Raw genomic sequence first — 21,480 nt, 5'->3', positions numbered from 1 at the left:
GCATTACATCTTACCAGAAAGTCAATACATAGTTGTACTTTTTGGTTTCACTATCAACAAATGTCTTCTGAATAAATAAAAAATGTACAAAATAGATTGACATAAAAATTGTATTAATTTATTGAAACTGCACTCCTGATTGTTACATGCCCTTGCATATAATTTGGGTATTACTCAGATAAACAATATTTAATAAAAGTATCCATTTGCCCAAATGCTCATAAATTTATATTAGTCAGAACTTTTTTGGATGCACATGACTGAATACTAACTCAAACTAGTATTAAAAAAAATTTTTTAAAGAGAGAGAAAAGGGAGATTTCATTTAGACATAGCTGGATCTAGGATCACAGGTAATGTCTCCAGGGCTCCACCTGTCTCTCTCTCTCTCTCTTCTTTCCCTCTATGGTGGTTTTATTTGTGGGTAGTTTGTCTCTAAGTGCAGACAGTAAGACCTTCAGCAGCACTGGGCTTACCTAACCCTTTCAACTAATATTCTCAGGTGGAAGCCTCTCTACCAGCATAAGTATCAGTTCTATTCAAGGTTCATTTCCTTTAACTGTAGCCTTAGTAATCTCATTAATCCAAGTGTCTTTTAATATCATCTCTCTGGGGTGACTCCCCAATTAACTCTTCGGTCCAGAGCTTTCTCATGAGCTGCAGACTGAATTTATACAACTGCTTAATACAAAATCTCCATTTGGATGTCTAATAGACAGCTCCAACTTAATGACCCACAAATTTCCATTCTTCCCCATGAAACTTGTTCTACCTATAGCCTTTATCTTCTCAGTCAATAGCAATTTATCTTGTGCACAGTCCAAAAGCCTTGGAATCATTCTTACATTTTCTTTTCTCTTATAACCACACATTCAATCCAATGTGAAATCCTCTTGGCTCTATACTTAGTATGTATACAGACCAATTCTTAGCATTTTCATTGCTACCATCCAGGCCCAAGCCATCATTACCCACCTGGATATTGCATTAGCCTTCTACTGGTTTTCAGTTTTTACCCTTGTTTACACTGAGACCATTGATAATCTTTTTATAACCTGGTAAGCGAAGTCACTCTCTTGTTCAAAACCCTACTATGGCCCCTCCATTTCTTTCAAAGTAAAAAATCAAAGATTTGGAGTTGCCTGCAAGGCCCATGTAACTTGGCCCTTGGCCTCCTGTCCCTCTCCTTCTGTTCTTCCCTTGACTAGCCTGCTTCAGATCACAGTCTCTTGATCTTCCTAGAGCCTGACCAGCCTGACCAGCACTCTGGTCTAGTTTAAGACATTCACACATACTATTTGTTCTGCCTTTCATGTTCTTACTCCAAGGATTTGTTTCACTCAGTTTCTTAGCTCCTTCAGTTCTTCATTCCAATACCACTTTCTCAACCAGGCCCTGCACCTATTTAACCCATGGCGATCTGCATCATGCCAACCAAAATGGCATTCAGATTTCCTCTTTTTGATATTTTTCAACATTCCTCTACATTTTAGTTTTCCCTACATTTCCACTTACCTGTATTGCTCTTGAAGTTTCCTTCTTTCATAGCACTCATCAATTTCTAACATACTATATCATGTATAGTAGGCCCTTCATAACTGTGGATTCTGCATACTTGGATTCAAATAACTGTGGGAAAAAAATTGCACTTGTACTAACATGTACAGAATTTTTCCTTGTTATTATCCCTAAATAATACATATCGTAACTATTTATATTACATATACATTGTATTAGGTATTATAAGTAGTCTAGATATGATTTAAAATATACAGGAGGATTTGCATAGGTTATATGCAAATACTCTACCACTTTATATAAAGGACTTGAGCATCACAGATTTTAGTGTCTTCAGGAAGTCCTGAAATCAATCCCCCATATTTGCTGAGGGACAATTGTACTTTTTCTTTTTTCTTTTTTGAGATGGGGTCTCACTCTGTCACCCAAGCTGGAGTGCAGTGGTGCAGTCGCAGCTCACTGCAGCCTTGACCTCTTGGGCCCAAGCTATTCTCCCTTGTCAGCCTCACAAGTAGCTGGGACTACAGGCACATGCCATTCGCCTGGCTAACTTTTTGATTTTTTGTAGAGATGGGGTCTCACTTTGTTTGCCAGGCTGGTCTCAAACTCTTGGGCTTAAGCAATCTTCCTGCCTTAGCCTCCCGAAGTATGAAATTACAGGTGTGAGTCACCACATCCAGCTTGTACTTTTTAACACGATTATTGTTCGCTATCTTTACTTGATGGAATATAAGCTACATGCAGTCAGAGATCTCTCTCCATTTTATTCCCTGATGCTTCCTAAATTAGTTCTCTATCGCTGAGTAGCAAATTATCAACAAATATAGTAGCTTAAAACAGCACACACTTATTGGTTCACAGTTCTCCAAGGGTCAGAAGTCTGACATGGTTCAGCTGGGGTTTCTGCACAGGGTCTTACAAGGTTGACATCAAGGTTTTGGCTAGGCTGGGCTCTTATTTGAAGACCCTAGGGAAGAATCCACTTCTAAGCTCATCACCATATTGATAGAATTCAGTTCCTCCCTCCTTGCAGTTGTAGTACTGAGGTCTCCATCCCTTGCTGACTGTCAGACAGAATCCTCTCTCTCAGCTTTCCAAAGACTCCTGTATTCCTTCTCACAAGGGGCTCCTCCATTTTCTAGCCTGCAATGCTACACTGAATCCTTCTTAAACTTTGAGACCTTTCAACTTCACCTTCTTCCCCAACTTCTGTTTTTCAGGGCTCATGTGATTACATTGGGTCCACCTGAATAATATAAAATAATCTCTCTATTTTAAGGTCAATTGACTAGTAACCTTAATTGCATCTGCAAAGTCCCTTTTGCCATGTCATATAACATGTGCACAGGAGTAACATTAGGAAGAGCAGGCCATGGCCCCGAATTCTTCCTACAACACTTCCCAAGCACCAAGAACAATTCCTTCCTGGCACGTAGTAGAGGTAAGTGAACATTCAACAGTGGACGCCTGAGCTAGAAGTTTTGCTTGAAGAAACTTGGATGTTTGCTTGTTGCATTTGGAAGAAAAGTTTCTGAATCCTTTCAATCTGTTTGTGTGGTAATATAAAGAAGTGCTTGTGATTTGTTTTCATCTTTGAAGGAGAAAGAATCAGGAAGTGAGAGAGGAAGGAGACAAGAAGAGAGGGAGAGCCAGGGAGGGATCCTGGTTTGGCGAGAGTAAGAGAACGCCCAAAGCTATCTGCATGGGAGCCTCTGACTTTTTGTTTCACAAAAACTGAAAATAGAAATTTTTCCACCTTTGTTAATATTGCCAGTGCCAAGACTGTCACACTTGGGTGCCAGATGTGGTTTTCCAGGCTCTTGGAGCTGTAATTGCTTAATAAACCAGATACTCTCAGAGGTTTGCTTGTACCTACAGTCACGTATTTGTGCCTGTAATAGGAGTTCTAGTAGATGTGGCATGCTCACAGGGGCAGCTGGGAACTATGAGGCTTGGGATGGAATCTGGATTTTTTTTCTTTCTTAGCAATAACATTATCATTTTATCTTTATTACATTTAAACACAAGATATTTAAACTTAAATGTGAGAAATTACTTCATTTCCTACATGAATGCCTAAACTCCATAGGGAAATTGATTTGGTAATTGTGATGATGTTTGACTATGGGAAAACTTTAGATTAATTGAAAATGATAAATTAGTCATTTTTCAGCCTTGTGTTTGGCTTCACTCAACCGTAGATATGTTGCCAGTTTAGAACTTTTCTCTTCTTCTCCTGAGTGAATTTTCAGAGTTCAGGGGTCTGTTCAAAGTACAGGGGTCCAGCTGGCCAAACATTTATTCCTGTCTGGCTGTTTCTAGCAGTTGAACATAAAAACCATTTCCCTGACTGAGTCAACAGCTTTGGGTGCCCTCCAGAATTATTGTTCTGCGTGGCCTTTTCACCTTCTGATGAAATTATGCGGAAAAAAAGAACTTGACTTTGGGAATCCATAGGATTACTTAAGAAAAAATCATGAATTTTTTTTCTCTCTTCTCTTTCTAATTTTGTCACTTCTTCCACTAATTCTTATTCATCAAGTCATTTAACAAACCTGGGTTGAATGTTTCCCTAGATGACAGACACGAGCTACACATTTGAGAGACAGATTTGGGAATAGGTTTGGTACAGTTTGGTTGATTTGAATCCTCCAAATCTCATGTTAAAATGTGACCTCCAGTGTTGGAGGTGGGCCTGGTGGGAGGTGTTTGGGTCATGGGGGCAGATCCCTCATGAATAGCTTGGTGCCATCCTCACAGTCATGAGTGAGTTCTCACTCTATAAGATTATGTGAGATCTGGTTGTTTAAAAGAGCCTGCACGTCCTTCCTCTCTTTCTTGCTCCCTGTTACCATGTGATATACTGGTTCTCCCTTTGTCTTCCGCCATGACTGTAAGCTTCCTGAGGCTTCACCAGACGCCTACAGATGCTGGTGCCAAGCTTGTAGAGCCTGTAGAACCATGAGCCAAATAAAACTCTCTTATAGATTACCCAACCTCAGGTATTCCTTTATAGCAATGCAAATGGACTAACACAAGGTTCAAATAGTTTCAATTTGTTGACTGAAATATGGTGAAGAAAGTTGGCTAGGCATGAGGGAAGAGAAAATGGTTTTGGGGAGACAGGGGAAAGAACTCTTGGACCTAGAGCAGGAGTGGCCAAACTATAATCTCTATATGACTCTCAAGTTTAAGACTGTTTTGCATTTTTAAATAATTATAAAAAAGACAAAGCAATAATAAAAATTTTGTGACACATGAAAATTTTATGAAATTCAAATTTCAGTGTCCATATATAAGGTTGTTTTGGAACACAATAATGCTCATTTATTGTATTGTCTCTGTCCACACTGGTAGAGTTGAGTAGTAGTGACACAGGTAGCTGGGGCCTGCAAAGTATAAAATATTTATTATCTTGCCCTTTACAGAAAAAAATTATCCAGCCACTGGACTCTGAAAAGGGATTAAGAAAGAGGATTGAACTCCCATTCATCCTTTAGGAACTGAAACAAAATAGCAACTGTAGAGCAGCAGGCTGTAGTAGATGACAGAGAGCTAAGGCTCATGGGTTTATAGATTGGATTCATAGCTGGTCAGAAGAAAGGAAAGGGAAATGACACATCTGGCCATGAAAGGAGAGGGGTGAAGCATTCTGGGGCTTAGTCCTGGCAATGCATGGATGCTACTTCCTCAAGTGACAAGCAGTCTGTGTTTTATGCTAAAACGGTAATAGAAGTTATTGGAATTCTTTAGTGACAAGGGATAGAAATCCTATTCTAAACCAAAAGAAAATGTATTGTCTCATATGTCAGGTTTCAGGGACTAGAGCTCATTCTCCAGGCCTTGCTGGCCTGTGTAACTTCACTTTGCAAGCATGCTGTTTCCATGTGGCAGGTAAGATGGTTGCCAGCCTCAGGCTCACAGCTGTTTTGTTTAGAATAGTCTTAGTGAGGGCTTGGCATGTTTCACATAATCATTCTTGAATCACTTCTTGAGGATGAAATGAGAATAGAGAATTCTGTTTAGCAAATCTAGATGACTACAGGAAATGGATTCTGAGCTGGAAAAAGGGTTTCTGTTACCAGAAGAGTGGATAAGGTTCTGGACAGACAATAGACATCTGTTTCAGTGAGATGGTGGTGGAAAAGTAGCACTGGTGCTGCCAGCAGAAGGATGGATGTGGCATCTTGGGCAGCATCACCAGCAGTAAAAATGCAACATCATTGGGCATCGTTGGACAGTATCTCAGTAGGTGGGTGGGCCAAGAACTCAAATATAAAATAGAGACTGGCTGCATATTGTGAACTGTTTTTGAAATCATGAACATACACTAAAACTAGGAAAGGGGCCTTGGACAAAGCCTGAAGTGACAGGGAAGTCTAGCAACAATTTTAGATTTGTGATTATGAAATCCTTGCATATAGTCTCAGGCTAAAGTAGTTTGTAGAAATACCTGTGACACAGAGATGAATGTGGCTGGGACTTTCACAAAGTGCAATCTGTTTCACTTATTCTAATGGATAGAAACACAGATAAACAGCTGTAATTCAATGAAGTTTAAAAGTGCCATAATGGAGTTACATGGTGAGATCTTAGAAGGTATAACAGAAAAGATAGTGTTTGGGTTGGGTCTTCTGGAAGAGTTACCTAGGTGGTCAATCAGGAAAAGTCCTTAGGCAGATAAAACAGTATGTGCAAAGGGATGTGCATTTCAAAGAGCAAGTAGCAAGTAGCTCAGTGTGGCTAAAGAGGAAAAGGTTGAACTATTCCACAATTACTTTTGTACCAATCTAGTAACATTTATTGAAATACACACTCTGTCCAGGCACTACTCTGGGTGCTTTAAATCTCTGTCTTGTTTTATATATAGCATAACCCTGGCTATGGTAAAGCCAGAAGATGAGGTTAGATACTTAAAAGAGGGGTGCAGGATGATGAAGGCTTCTTGTTGGGGAAAGTGGTTGGAGAGTAATATTTTTAATGGAAGCAGAATTTAAAAGAATTGGCATCTGATTATTAGGGAAGGTAGTAAGTTCAGATTTGGAAAATTTTAGTTTGTGATGCCTGTGTGATAATCAAGTGGCAGTGTTTAAGTGGCAGCTAGAAATATGGATCTAGCTCTTTGAGAAGTATTTCAGAAATTTTCCATCCACTTTTCTTTTGCTATCCCTGGGAGCTCAAAAAAACCACTGTAATTGCTCATTATGAAGCTTGAGAATTTCTCTAGATCTATTTCCTCTGACTATTTACAGCATACATTTTTTATTCATTAGCCGTCCTGACTACTCATGCACCTTTAATTTTCTGTGGAAATATCTGTATGATAATCTCTCATCCTGGATCTGAACAACAGCTTTTGCATTAGCCACTCAGTGTTATTTTGCAATTCTTTGCTTATTCCTTGGATTTAGCAACCTAGTCTTTCTTGGCTCCTTGATTGGACCTTGGTCTTCTGTAGATTCTATTTTTAAAATCTGATCAATGGCCAAAATCATCACAAAGATGACCATTATTCTACCTTTTTACCATCCATTATTTTTCCTAGGCTTCCATGGGTAAGGGAACAATAGCTAATATTATATATTGAGAATAATAATTGAAGTCCCATGAGTGTTTCTAGTGTGACACATGGGTCACCTACTGCATGAGAACCAACGGGAGAGCTTGTTAAGAAAGGAAAGGAAAGGAACAGATAGGAAAGGAAAGGAAGAAGGGAAGAAGGCAAAGGAAAGGAAGGCAAAGAAAGAAAGAGAGACAGACAGAAAGAAAGAAAGAGAGAGAGAGAGCGAGAGAGAGAAAGGAGAGGAGAGGAGAGGAGAGGGAAGAAAGGGCTAAAGAATATGGAATCTCTGGGGGGCAAAGTCCAGAGTCTGTTTTTTTTATTTTTTTCCTAGCACCATGATGATTCTAATGCACAATCTTAAATTTGTGAACAGATTTAAAGCAAGAAGAAAATAAACCTAGAGTGGAAACAGGACTATTTAAAAAATGAGAAGTTGAGAAAGTTAAAAATGATATTTTCTTTATAACATGTTTTGCTGAAAAAAAGATTAATACAGATTGATTAGACAATACTTAAAAATAATGAAAGATTTATAAATATAAAATCAAGGCAACTCATAATTCCACATATAAAGAGACTTAAAATTAACATTTTGGTAAATGTTCTTTTAATTTTTTTCTAGAGTTTTCCTATTATGTACGTATATATGGATAATGAACTTAAATTTCATCTCTAGATTGTGGTGTTCTTTTCTCACTCAACATATCACATGTATTTTTGAATTTGATTTAAATTCCTCAAAAGTATTTTTTGAATATATATATAAATATATATATACACACACACATATATATGCACAATGTCTATCTTACAGACATATTCTTCTAATATTGACTACTATTTGTGTTTGTGTCTAGGCCATTTTGCTAATCCTCTTAGTCCAGCCTGAGAAATGGGCTTCTTGCCTTCTCTAGCTTTGTGTTTCTGAGGATGAAGCAGGCCTGAGATTCTATTTGAGTTCAAATAAGTGATGATATAATCAAGAGCAATTTTAGCAACACTATAATGGGAACAGAAACTGGATTTAAAAAATAAAAATGGTTGAGGTGATGGGTATTCCAAATGCCCTGATTTGATCATTACATATTGCATACAGGTATCAAAATATCACATGTACTCCCCCAATATGTACAATTATTGTATATGAATAAAAATAAATATAAATAGAACTCAGATTGGGGAAAAAAGTAACCAGGTTGAGAAATGAATGAAAACTAATGAAGCTGTGGCTGAGAATATAAATTACTTTTTCAAACAATAGAGGTAAAGGAAAATAAGAAAAGACTGTGACAGCTCAAAGGGAAACAAGAAATAAAAACATTGTTTTGGAGGTCAGAGATACTTGAATATGTCTGTTGATTGGAAAGAATGAGTGGTTAAAGAGAGACAGATTGAAACTACAAAAAGAAGTTCTTGAAAATCAAGTTTTTAGGCCATAGAGGATAGAAAGCGTGAGTATAGATGGAAGTGTCAGCCTTGGAAAGGAGAAGAGACAAGGCTTTCCCTGAGCTGGAAAAGACAAATATATGGACAAATGCAGTGGGGTGAACAGGAGGGACTTTGATGTATTCTTGCATAACAATACAACCTTGGCATCAGAAGGAAGGCTTCTGCCAAGCATGAGGAGGTGAAACTGTGAAAGGGAAGGGAGATTGCCAGGAGTGGTGATGGGCATGCAATGTGGTAATGGGAGAGTGAGGAACTAAGTGAAAAGAAAGGGGCCATAGAGGATGAGAAGCATACAATTTTACTATTACTAACAGAATAGCCTTGTCATTTTCTTCCGAGATGCCAGGTAGGCAAAAGAAAAAAAAGGAAGGGTGGTTCAAAAAGCAGATTGCTATAGGGTTAATTGAGTAGAGGCACTGAAAGATGGCACTATTCTTTTTCCCTCTCGCCTAGATTATTCTAGTGACAGAATCTAACTCATGGGCTATGACCCTGTCTTTCCAATTGCACAGTTCTCTTACATCAGTTTAGTTATTCAATCATCTACAAACCCACTCATAGATAGCCAGGCACTGACTCTCCTCACAGTTGTGAAACTCTTATGTTGTTTTATAACTCTGCCCCAACCCCTACAATGCACATTCACTCACAACTGAGGATGTATGTGTGGCCTATGATCTTGGTATGTCTCATGCTGTACCATTTTTCACTTTCTTCTTCATATCTTCTGACACTTGTATTGAAACCAACCTGTTTATAAAACAGTACTGGGTTGAGGAGCCAGTTACTCTGGAAAATAAAAAAAAAAAAAGGAGAGGACATGAGGAAGAGTTTGGAGAATAGGGTTGCCTAAGAAAGATACAATGAGGCGAGAACCTATGGATGGACAAGATCAGGAAGAAATTCCTCATGTAAAATCAGAATGGTGATGTTATATGTTGAGTTGTTTAGCTTTCTGTGCTGTAAAATGATTCATATAATCATCGGTACTAGTTATCATGTGCACACACAAAGAATGAGTGGAAGATGGGAGGATGAATTACAGTTTTTTCATTTATTAACTGGTTGCTTTACTTGGGCACATTAGATTCTGTCTCAGCTTCCACATTTCTGAATAGGTATAATAACATTTACCTTGTAAGGCTGTTGTAGGCCCCTCAATAGATACTATTATTCTTGCTCCCAAGATACTATTATTCTTGGCATGTGATAGATGAACCATGATGGATAAACTAAAGTATAAGCAGGTATTGGCAAATGTATTCATGGTAATGATTATTTATATCAATTTTCCTGCTGGGAAATCTTTTCAACTTTATTAGGGGTCTTGAGTGCTTGAGTTTGAAGAACTTCTTACCTATTATGAGAGAGTTTTGTTTGTTTTGTCTGTTTTTGTTTTGCAGTGCAAGTCATATCTTGTAGGCAGGGCATGGCTAACTGGTAAGGTGGAAGGAGAAACTGCAGGGTCTAAGACCTGAAACTTGACTTACCTGAAGGAGTGAAGCACGTTATGGGGATAAACTTACTTTTAGGTATGGGGACAGAATCCAGTCTAGAAGGCAGACCAATATTTGAGGTGTGCAGCAAAAGACTCTTGGTCTGCAGCCCAGGTCATAGAGGCCCAATAGGAAGTGCAACATTGCCTTGGTGGATGGAGCATGGTAGTGATCAGTTGCAGAAATCCCAGAGGGCAGTGTTTAGCATTTAATCAGATCGTTCAGTGGCTATTTTCAGGATAGCTTATCAGCAGAAGACAAGCTTTTGGATCAAAGTGGCTGATAAACCTTAAGAAAGAACTCAAAATTCTTATAAGTTCTAAGGTGCAAAGTCTATGAAGTCAGGACAAAAACTTGTCTATGAGAAATCAGATTAGGGAGAGAAGGAGATAAGATCTTATCACACGATGTAATTGAAGCTGAGGGTCAGAGCTGATTTTGTAACAAGAATGACAAGATGCTGAACATTGTGTTGGAGCTCTTGAAAGCCCATCCTCCTTCCCACATTCCCGTGATTCCAAACATGAATACAAACCTAAGGTCATTACTGGTCCTAGCATATTTGCTCTTAGCACATAGGAACCCTGCAAATAGAAGGCAGGTAATTGAATGCAGAGGCAACAAAACTCCAGAGGTTGGGAGCCACGCTAGGCCTAAAATGCTTCTACCTTCCACATGTGGCAATGGGAAGCCAGACCTGGGAATGAGCCATTAACAGTATCAGATCTGTAGATGGCAGCTCCATACAATCAACAGACATTTATGCTATTACGTGTCCCTTTGTATCCAAATTCCTCAACATGACATGAAAAGTCCTTCACAGCTCAACCTTTCCAGTCATATCTCCTCTCTCTTTCCTCCCTGCTGTCTGGGAAATGCCTATTCATCCTTCAAGACCCAGCTAAAGTGTCACCTTCTCTGTGGAACTCACCTAACTCCCCCAGGCAGCATGAATCACTCCTCCTCCATGTTCTGCAATTGGAGTTCATAGTGCCCCTTATAATTTATCACATTATATCATCTTCATCTCTTTACACCTCCATCTGTCCCACTAAACACTGAACTCCTCCAGGGCAAAGACTGCTTTATTCATTCTTGCTTTCCAGCACCCCATTTTATTCTTGCTGCAATTTTATGTGACTGCTCAAATAGTATACTTTACCCCAGAGTGTGAAAATGCCCAAAGATATCCAGCTAGTTTGGAACAGAGCTGAGATTAGAAATCCAGGTCACCTGGTTTCTAATTCAATACTTTTCCTACCACGTTGTTCTACCTCCCCTCTAATGATCATAGTGATCTTCTAAATTTCATAGCACCCTTAGAAACATTTAGACATTGATTCACTTATTGATGTTTACATCATTAATAAAAGTTTGTAGAGGGGACCTCATTGCCTCCTTTTAAGATTCCTGAATTGAGGTGGTTAAGTGAATTTTTCAAAGTCTCAAAGCCAGTCATTGAAAAATGCTCTAACTTATGCTTATGCTTTTACTACCAGACCACCCTGTCATTTAGTAGACATTGTGAGCTATTTGACATGGTTATCAAAACAACAGGCAAAAACCTGCAAGAGTATGCTGATCACTGCTTGAATTGTTATTTACTCTTTCTGCAGTTGTAGAAAAAAGTTAGATCTCTCCCTAGAGGGATTTTACTAATGTGGGTGACTTATCAATGTTCTTTTTTTCACATAAGTGTCGTAGGAGTTAAAAGTCAGGAAGCTGGAAACAGGGGACCACCTAAGGCATTGTGAATTCTTTCTCAATCAGAGTCTTTGTCTAACTGGCATAGCTATTTGCTTGACATAAGAAAGCTTTTTACTGTAGTATATTTTAAAGAAAGGCATTTTCTGTTAGCACTCATTTCCCTAAAGGAACTTTTTATTGGGAATCTGGGATGAAACACTATTCTTAAGGTATATGCCCAGTGTGGATAAGTCACATTTCATTCTTGTTTACAAGGACAGGGTTCTGCATAAGACCATATGGCACCATGTGGACATGTTAAAGGCAACAGTTGTTTCATAAGTTATTCTTTAATGCACTAAATAAGAGCCCCAGTGACTTGAAAGGTTATGTCTTTCTCAATTTCAGTATAAGTGGTGTACTCTATTCTTAGTCCCTGTAAAAGGTTTTCTTCTTTAGAAAGGACATGTTTGCTAGCAACAAAAGATGCTCTCTCAAAACCATCTAGATCTCAAATATTTATATAGTTAAGAAAATGTCTGGAATAAAATATTTCCAGCCCATTGCCCTGATGTACTGCATTTAAAAATATCATGCTAAGTCTAATTAGTTACACATGTAGAAATAAATGTGGGACTCAGTAATTTTAAGATTTTTGTACACTTTTTATAATGAGAATAAGGAATAGAATTTCTCAATAGGGAACAGGAGTAGGGGTCTGTAAGCTTGCAATTATATAGAATAACCCTGGTGTTTATGAGCAGATGCAGTTGTATGGTTAATCCCAAGACTCACTGAAAGCCAAGACAGACTTAGGTATTACTACCTTTACTTAGAGGAGGATGTGTATATGCATATCTTATAGAAAGAATGTTTTTATTTTCCCTCCATGAAGATTTTGTTGCTATTAGCTTCAAAAACAAATGGGCAAGGCACAGACATATATTTGTAAGTAAGACGCAAAAATCTTCCTTGGTCGAATTTCATGAGGTTTTGAAATTTGTTTATGTTAGGAAAAGAGAAAATTGGGCTAACATTGTGTACCAAACACAATTCATTGGCAAATGTATGGCATTTTTTTCTTTAGTCATAATGAATTATTTGTTTGAATTAAATTTTTTTTACTTCGTTTGATGTAGTAAAGGAAAATGTGTTTGAATTGCTTCAAGAATGTCAGAAGATTGATATGGCAGACTGATTGCAAAAATTGATTACAATTATTCCCCTCACTCCCACATAGTCAACTCTTGCAAAGTGACTTTGCATTTCCTCTCATCAGAACATGATTTCTTTCTTAAACTGAGATGGCCTCATGGTTTGCTTTGGCCAACAGGATATGGCAGAAATGATGATGTGCTGATTCTGACCTTAAACCTCAAGAAGCTTTGTGTGCCTCTGCTCTTCTTCTTGGACATTTACATCTACCATGAGAATAAACCCAGGCCTGTCTGCTGGAGAGCAAGAGACCAAACGGAACAGAGTTAGTCAACCCAACTGAGACCTTCCTTAACTAGCCAACTCCTAGCCAACCTGTACCTGATCACAGACACATGCATAAGCTCAGTCCACATCAGCCAATTTAGAATCACCCAGTCAGCCCACAGACTTCTGAACAAAACTGAATGGTGTGGGTGTCCCTGAGGTTTATGTTTGCTTATTACATAACATTGTTGTGGCAAAGATAAATGATAAAGTAAATATTTTTATATGTTGACACTTTCAATCATGATATAGAAGCCCCTCTTGTTATTGAAACTTTCACTTAAAAATGTACATAGATAAATGAAATGCTACATTCCAAAGAAAAAATGTGTCAACTTTGCTTTCCACCAACAGATAGTGTACTATGCCCAGCATATAGTAGCTTATTGACCATACCAACACATAAACTTATAGGTAGCCTTTCAGAAGACAATCTGTTTGTGGTCCCTCTTAAGTTAGCCAAGATTTCCTCTCTTCTCTTCTCTTCTCTTCTCTTCTCTTCTCTTCTCTTCTCTTCTCTTCTCTTCTCTTCTCTTCTCTTTTCTTTATCTTTTTTTAAGACAGAGTCTTGCCCTGTCTCCAGACTTGAGTGCAGTGGCGTGATCTTGGCTCACTGCAACCTCTGCCTCCTGTGTTCAAGTGATTCTCCTGCCTCAGTCTCCCAAGTGAGTAGCTGGGACTACAGGCACCCGCCACCATGCCCAGCTAATTTTTGTATTTTTAGTAGAGATAGGGTTTCACCATGTTGGCCAGGATGGTCTCGATCTCTTGATCTTGTGATCTGCCAGCCTCAGCCTCCCAAAGCACTGGGATTACAGGCATGAGCCACTGTGCCCTGCCATAGATTTCCTTTATTCATAGTAGAAATATAAACCCAAATTATTTTATAAATTAGCTAATATTTCTTTCCTACTAAGACATTAACCTCTCTCCAGGTTTTTTGATACTCATTGTTTTTCCCTCTTTTCCTACTTCTGAAATCATGATAAAATGTTGCTCTAAGGAAGAATTTATCCTTTGGAAGGAGGTATTTTATACATCTGATAAACCATAAGGTTCTTTCTAGTGCAAAGCCAGATAAGCAAGTAAGCCATTTTTACAGGAGGATTTACTTTTTAGAGCAGAATGTGGGCTGATTTAACAGTCTAGAAGACAAAAAAATGAAACTAGCCAAACAGGGTTGAACAATGGTTTAGCTGGATAAAGTAGAAGCCAAGGGAATCTGGAGGATTATCTGAAACCCAGAAGACATTCAAAAACTATGAATTCATAATGAGGAAGTGGCTTTTCCAGTTATCTTACTAATATTTTATGAAGAACCTTAGAACTTATAATTCAGTGATTTTGTCTTTTATTTTAAAAAGATACTAAAACAATGATTTATCCAATTACATTAATTGACAGTAATTAGTAATAAAAAGTGTAATCTCTATTTCTGTGCATTTTGTGGTTCACTTGGAAAGATGGAAAACACTGGCACAGGGCAACATAAGGAACTTTACCTTATGTTCAGCAACACAAGCAAGTAAATACTGGAAAAATCAAATCCATGGCATTCCAGAATAAAGGAGTTAACAGGGAGGTATGGGATTGTGCACGAAGTATAACTTAGCTAGAAAAGCTAAGCTCTAGTGTGTATATTTGTGGGGGGAGGAAGAGGGGGCTTAAGAAAGTGAATGTCAGTCTTTTTCAGTAGGTAGAAGTACCTCAAATCCCTCAAATTATACTTAGTAAGTGAAAGAAGCACTTTGCAATTTACACTCAGTCTCTTAGCCTCTGGAAGGAGTTTATGCAGCTTTCAAAGGTAAATAATTTAGACCCAAGGGAAAGCTTACACATTGAGAGGATCTGCTCCAATGTTTGAGATGCTTCTGGGAACATCACTTTCTTAGACAGTAGAATACTAACAAGCCAATAGTGGGAAAGTGAAAATTAACTTACAGGCGACACTGGAATTGCCAACTACTTTGCCTCTTTTAATTTTTTTTTGTCTTCCTGAAAAAGATGAATTTGGTACATGGTAATTAGCCACTCTGCTTTGCTTCCTCTTTGCAACCTGATGGGCCTTACCTTATGGAACAATTGATGTTCTGCACTGTAGACATTTCTTGACAAATGGTGAAAGCGTGTGTTCACCCAGATGGATAAAAACACCACCAGTAATGACAGGAAGCAATGTTGGAGGGCAGGATTGCTGTGGATGTGCTGTTCCGCCAGTTAAGGTGTTGGGAGGTTTATTCTTTCTTTTTCAAATCTTTTGGGAAGGTGGATACAGCAGTTCAAGAAAAAGAGATGCCATGATTCTGACAAGTTAATTTAGCTTTCACTTCTGAGTATTATATGTATAGCAAAGAAGAAAAACCTTAATTTTCTTTGTACTGTCTGACAAAAAAGAAACACAAGATAAATGCAGGCAGATTCTTTCAAAGGTGTCCTTATTACTGATTCCGAGGTTGCAGAACAGAGGTTTTATAAGCCTAAATCAGAACAAATGAAAAGTCTCAGCATCTTTTATCTTTCTGTAATTTACATATGTATGTACGTATATCAATAGATATAAGAATGTTATTTACCAAAATGTGAAAGCTGAAAAACTCACATTTGGGTTCCTCCCTATGGTAGGCTTCCTCTATTTCTACTTGATTTCACCAGTGTGGAAAATAAAATTTATCCATTGTGGGGTACAGAATTTTGGCCCCCATGGTCTTCACTCCTTGGTGTTATACCTGTGGTCATGTAACATGGCAAGTTTGCAAGTGTGCAGATGTAATTATGCTTACTAAAGAGTGAATCTTAAAACGGGCAGTATCCTAGATTATGCAGGTGGACCCAACATAATCACATGAACCTCAAAAACAGAGGAGGAAGTCACAGAGATTCAATGTATAGAAAAGATTCAATGTCCATTTAAGGTTAGTTTCAATATTAATTTCACGGTGAAGGGAGCGATATGTCAGGAAAAGGAGGACCTTGGTCCTACAATCACAAGGAACTAAATTCTGTCAATAAACAATGGGCTTGGAAGAGGATCCTAAGTTCTGGATAAAATTCACAGCCCCTGATACCTTCATTGTATGTCAGTGAGATTCTAAATGAGAATCCAGCTCTACAGGCTAGAATTCTGACCTGTGAGCTAATAAGTGGGTGTTGCTTTAAGCTGCTAACATTGTGGTGATTTGTTATGGCAGCAATAAAAACTGATACATTCAGATTTTACACAAATTATTATCTTACATGTAAAGTGACCTGGTTATAATTTGTTATCCTTTTGTTGTAGAAGCTATATGCTACTGTTTCAGTAAACCTACTGTGATGGTTAATATTAGGTGTCAACTTGATTGAATTGAAGGATACCTAGATAGCTGGTAAAGTATTGTTGCTGGGTGTGTCTGTGAGGGTGCTGTTATAGGAGATTAACATTTGAGTTAGTGAACTGGGAGAGGAAGACACACTCTCAATGTGGATGGGCACCAACTAGTCAGCTGTCAATGCAACTAGAACAAAGCAGGTGGAAGAAGGTGGGATAAGCTGGCTTGCTGGGTCCTCTGACTTTCATTTTTCTCCCATGCTGGATGATTTCTTCTATTCCTCCTGCCTTTGGACATCAGACCCCAGGTTCCTCAGCTTTTGGACTCTTGAATTTACACCAGTGGTTTGCAGGGGGCTCCTGGGCCTTCTACTACAGAATGAAGGCTGCACTGTGGGCTTCCCTACTTTTGAGGCTTTGGGACTCAAACTGAGCCACTACTGGCTTCTTTCTTCCTCAGCTTGCAGAAGGCCTATGGTGGAACTTCACCTTGTGATCATGTGAGCAAATTCTCTTTAATAAACTCCCTTTCATATATACATATATGCTATTTGTTCTGTCCCTGTAGAAAACCCTCACTAATGCACCCACCTAATTATAGATACTGTGTATACAGATAGATATAGATATATGCATATATGCATATGTGTGTGTGTGTATACACACACACACACACACACACACATATATGCATATGTAGACAAACAAGTTTCCAAAAGAATTCATCCCCCCTACTCCCTCAAGTCGGCCTTCAAGTGAGTTCTGAGTTATTTCTTAATTGAATCGATTCAGGTGAATTGAGAGGCTAACTGAATTTAAGGCCTCTTGAAACGGGATTCTAGCTGGATAACTGGGGTCAAGGATTGGAGATCTAGGAAGAGAGACTACAATGGACGTCCCTGGCTTACTGCCTAACACTGTCTCTCCTTCTTCCTGATACAGAATCTTTGTTTGTCTTTGCAACACCTACCTTCTACAGACACCATGTACAGATTTTACCCTTAGTCATATGGTTTGGGTGGGACTGAATTCACCCCTACTTCCAGGGATGGACCTTGATTGTATTAGGCCAATCTGAAAACTACTTACTTATGACCACAGTGAATGGTTTAGGAGTGGGTCCATAGCTCAGTCCCCTGTCAATCAGCTCATTATATTACATTGCCCTGAATTGGTCCAAGGATATCGGTCCATGTTCTAAGTTAGTCCGGTTAGAGTGAACCTAGAAGATTTTACTGACGATGTTGGAGTATAGACTCCTCTGTTACCTACTTATGACCACAGTGAATGGTTTCAGAGTGGGTCCATAACTCAGGCCCCTGTCAATCAGCTCATCATATTACATTGTCCTGAATTTGTCCAAGGATATTTGTCCAGGTTCTAAATTAGTCAAGTTAGAGTGAACCTTGAGGATTTTGCTGAGAATGCTGAAACATAGACTCCTCTCTTCTTTGCAAATACAAACAAAGAAGCATGCAGTCCCATTGTTGCCAGCAGTCATTTTAGGACCACAGAGTGAGAACCTGCTTGCGATTAGGGTCGGCATCAAGCATCAAGGATGTGGAGTGGAGACAACAACAATGCAGAAACAGCATCCTGAGCACTGTTTGGCCTCTGAGTGAAGTCTATTGTGCCCCTGGACTCCAGTAAATAAGTCAGTATGTTTCTTTTATTCTTTGTAAAATTAAATTTGTCTGGGTTGGGTTTTCCATTGCTTGCAACTAACATCTCTAAATTGCAGAATGCCGAGGGATAGATAAGTCGAAAATATACAACTCTTACTGCTCCATGTTGCCCAGGACTAGCTAGGAATATATGCCTCTTTTAACATTTTGCTTCATCTAGTATCAGAATCCAAGTTGTAATTCCTCACCGAGAGCAACTTTTCTCTGAGTAAACAGTGCTGTGAGATAGTGAGAATCTCACATATTTCTTTTGCTCATTCTTTTTAGTACGTGCTTTCTTTGATCATGAATTTTGTTTGTAAGTAACATACTTTATTCTTTACACAATAATTCTCAAGTGATTATTCAGAGAAAGTTGATGAGAAATGAAGATGAACTACTGAGGAGAATAAACTGTTTGGCAGACTTCTCATTTGGGGGGCTGCACTTCTTGCTGATATTTTTCTCTTTTTTGAGACAGGGTCTCACTCTGTCATGGCTCATTGCAGCCTCAAACTCCTGGGCTCAGGTGATCCTCCCACCTTGGCCTCCCAAGTACCTAGGACTACAGGCATGTGCCACCACGCCCAGCTAATTTTTGTATTTATTGTAGAGATGGGGTCTTGCCATGTTGTCCAGGCTGGTCTAGAACTCCTGGGCTCAAGAAATCCTCCCGCCTAGGCCTCCCAAAGTGCTGGGATTACAGGCATGAGCTTCCATGCCCAACTTCTATGTGGACTTTTATGTTTTGAGCTATTCAATTGATCCTCTGTCCTTGCATTTGTCCTGGATCCATATTTCTACCTGATATATTTCTCCTTCTCATTTCCACAGCAGATTTTGCAAAATAGTGAATGAAAAATCTCAAATGTGCTAGTACTAGCTGAAAATAAAAACAAAAGATAATCTTGATCTCCTGTTGCACATCCACCTGACAATTTGCCCTGAAGTAATCCAGAGAGGTGAATTGAGAAATCTGTGTCACTCATACACATATTTGAACAGAGCTGCCAAAGCTTGTCTAGGCAAGTTTTCTCACTAGGTAAAAATCTATTTAGGACAGAACCTGGTTCATTTACTGTCAATGTCACTTCATGAGAGTATGTACATTCACACATGTGAATTGTACACATTCTATACAAAAAAATTCTTATTTATGGCATAAGTCCATTTATTTTCAATTATAAACTATAATAAATGACTTTATATTAAAAGGAAATTATAAAATAAAAATAAATTAGATTGATGGTAGACCCATATGTGTTCTTTCTACTTCAAAACCCTTTCTTATGAGGGAGAAAATTATTTAGTTTACAATAACTGATAAAATACTTAAAGTACACATACCTATGAAGAAGGTAACACAAACACAGACCTCTTTAAAGTAAGATTTAGTGGCAGTTAAAATTTCTCTCCTTTAAAGAAAGCTTAGTAATGGGTGTGATGATGAAGACCCACAGAAATAAGTACAAAAATATGGAAAAGGGAGTCTTCCAGAAGTTTGAAACAAATTTCAGTTCCGATAGTAAAATTATTTTTTATACTTTATCTTATGACAACAAATTGAACTGTGACTATTTTTTTTCCAACGGAAATCATTTGTCAAGGACTGAGAGGATAGTCAAATCCATTTCCCGTATTTTGTGGTGGTTGCTATATCCTCTCCTAAGTATTGCCTAATGCAGGATTAGAACTGATGGAGGGAAAGTAGATTTGTCCTTAGAACCTGCTTACAATTTTTAAATTGAAAACTCTTCTTTAGATGATTAACTTCTAACATTTTAACCTTGTCAGCTTCCTCCTTAATGCCTCAAGCCAGTTTACTCAAATATCACGTTGGATATTAGCTGGCCAATTTAGTCGGGAGGCATTCTGTTAACCAGTGTTCTTTGCAGTAGCTTTTCTCAGGATCTTTACTATGTGCATGTACATTGTGAATCTCATAGAGAGATATGGTGTATCTAGAGATTTCTAAGCCTATAGATAATCTTTTTTATTTATTCCAGAACACCCAGTTATAACATATATGACATTAAGTGTTTCTCAAAAAACAATTGGAGATATTTTCCTTAATAGCAAAAGGAAAACTGTGCTATTGTCACTACTTTGCTCTTCTCCAAAAAGTTGAGCTTCTGTCTGACTCTTTTCCACATTTTTGACCACAGTTCACAAAAGAGATCAGAGGTGATGGTGCTTCCTAGCAGTCCAAACCTATCTACAGTATTGAGCAAGACAATTCATAGCAAAACCCAAACCCAAGTGGGGTTGGTAACAATACCTTTCTTATCCCAGAGATTTCCTTCCACCAAGCAAGAGAAAGATTAGTTTTTCTCCCAAATTTCTCCCTCCACAATTAGTTTTTCAACCCAGAACAAAAAAAGAACAGAATATCAAATAATTTAGAGTGAGAGATAAAGAGCGATACCTGGTTTTGTTGATCCAGTCAAATCCATTTTTTCAGAGTTAAATAGAAAATAATAACAAACTGACTAAATGTGAAAATTAGATTGCTTGGTTCCCATAACAAAGTAATCATTTGTTTTCAAACCTTGCGTTACTTATGTTGATACTCCTGGCTTTTTGCTTCTTGCTCATTTCCTTGGAAATCAGTATTTTTATTCTTTGAAACATTGTTTTGTTTTGTTGGATTGGTATAAGTGCTGTTGTCATATCAAGTTCGCAGCTTTTATTACCTAGAAGTGAACACATGTTATTCAGACAGTATGTGGTCAAAAGTATTCAATCACAATGATCAAGTATGGTTAAAATAAAAAATCAAAAAGTCAAAGAATTTTAGAAAGATGAGCCTAGAATATCCATGCTGTGCAAGAGAAGTGAGTTCTCAGTTTAGGGGTGTGTGTGTGTGTGTGTGTGTCAATGTACATGTACTCACATGCTACGAATCTGAAGGAAGGATAATAGAAACAAAATTGCTGATAGCTTCCTAAAGGACAGAAAAGTCACCATGCTGTGTACCTGTTCTTCAGCTGTATATTAGACTGTAAACAGAATCAATAAAAGAAGGCTTCAGTGAGACTAATTTTAATGCAATGTAAGTAAGAATAAGAACTGAACCTAGATCTCCTGATGCCCTGTCCCGTGCTCAGGAAGAGTGTTAATAGTCTTCCTTCTCCTAGTCTTATTTCTTTAATGTTATATTTTCAGTTCCTCTAAACTGATTGGCTATGTTAATTGTGCTCAGTGAAATCTGCTTTTATCATTGTCATAAGAGAGTTCTAATATCCACAGGCTTACACAAATTAAAGTTATGTTATAACTTTCTCATGCAGTTTCCTCCTTCTGTTTTCCCAATTC

This window comes from Macaca nemestrina, chromosome 11 (genome assembly GCF_043159975.1).
Source record: "Macaca nemestrina isolate mMacNem1 chromosome 11, mMacNem.hap1, whole genome shotgun sequence".
Lineage (NCBI taxonomy): Eukaryota > Metazoa > Chordata > Mammalia > Primates > Cercopithecidae > Macaca > Macaca nemestrina.
This window is presented reverse-complemented; position numbering follows the sequence as displayed.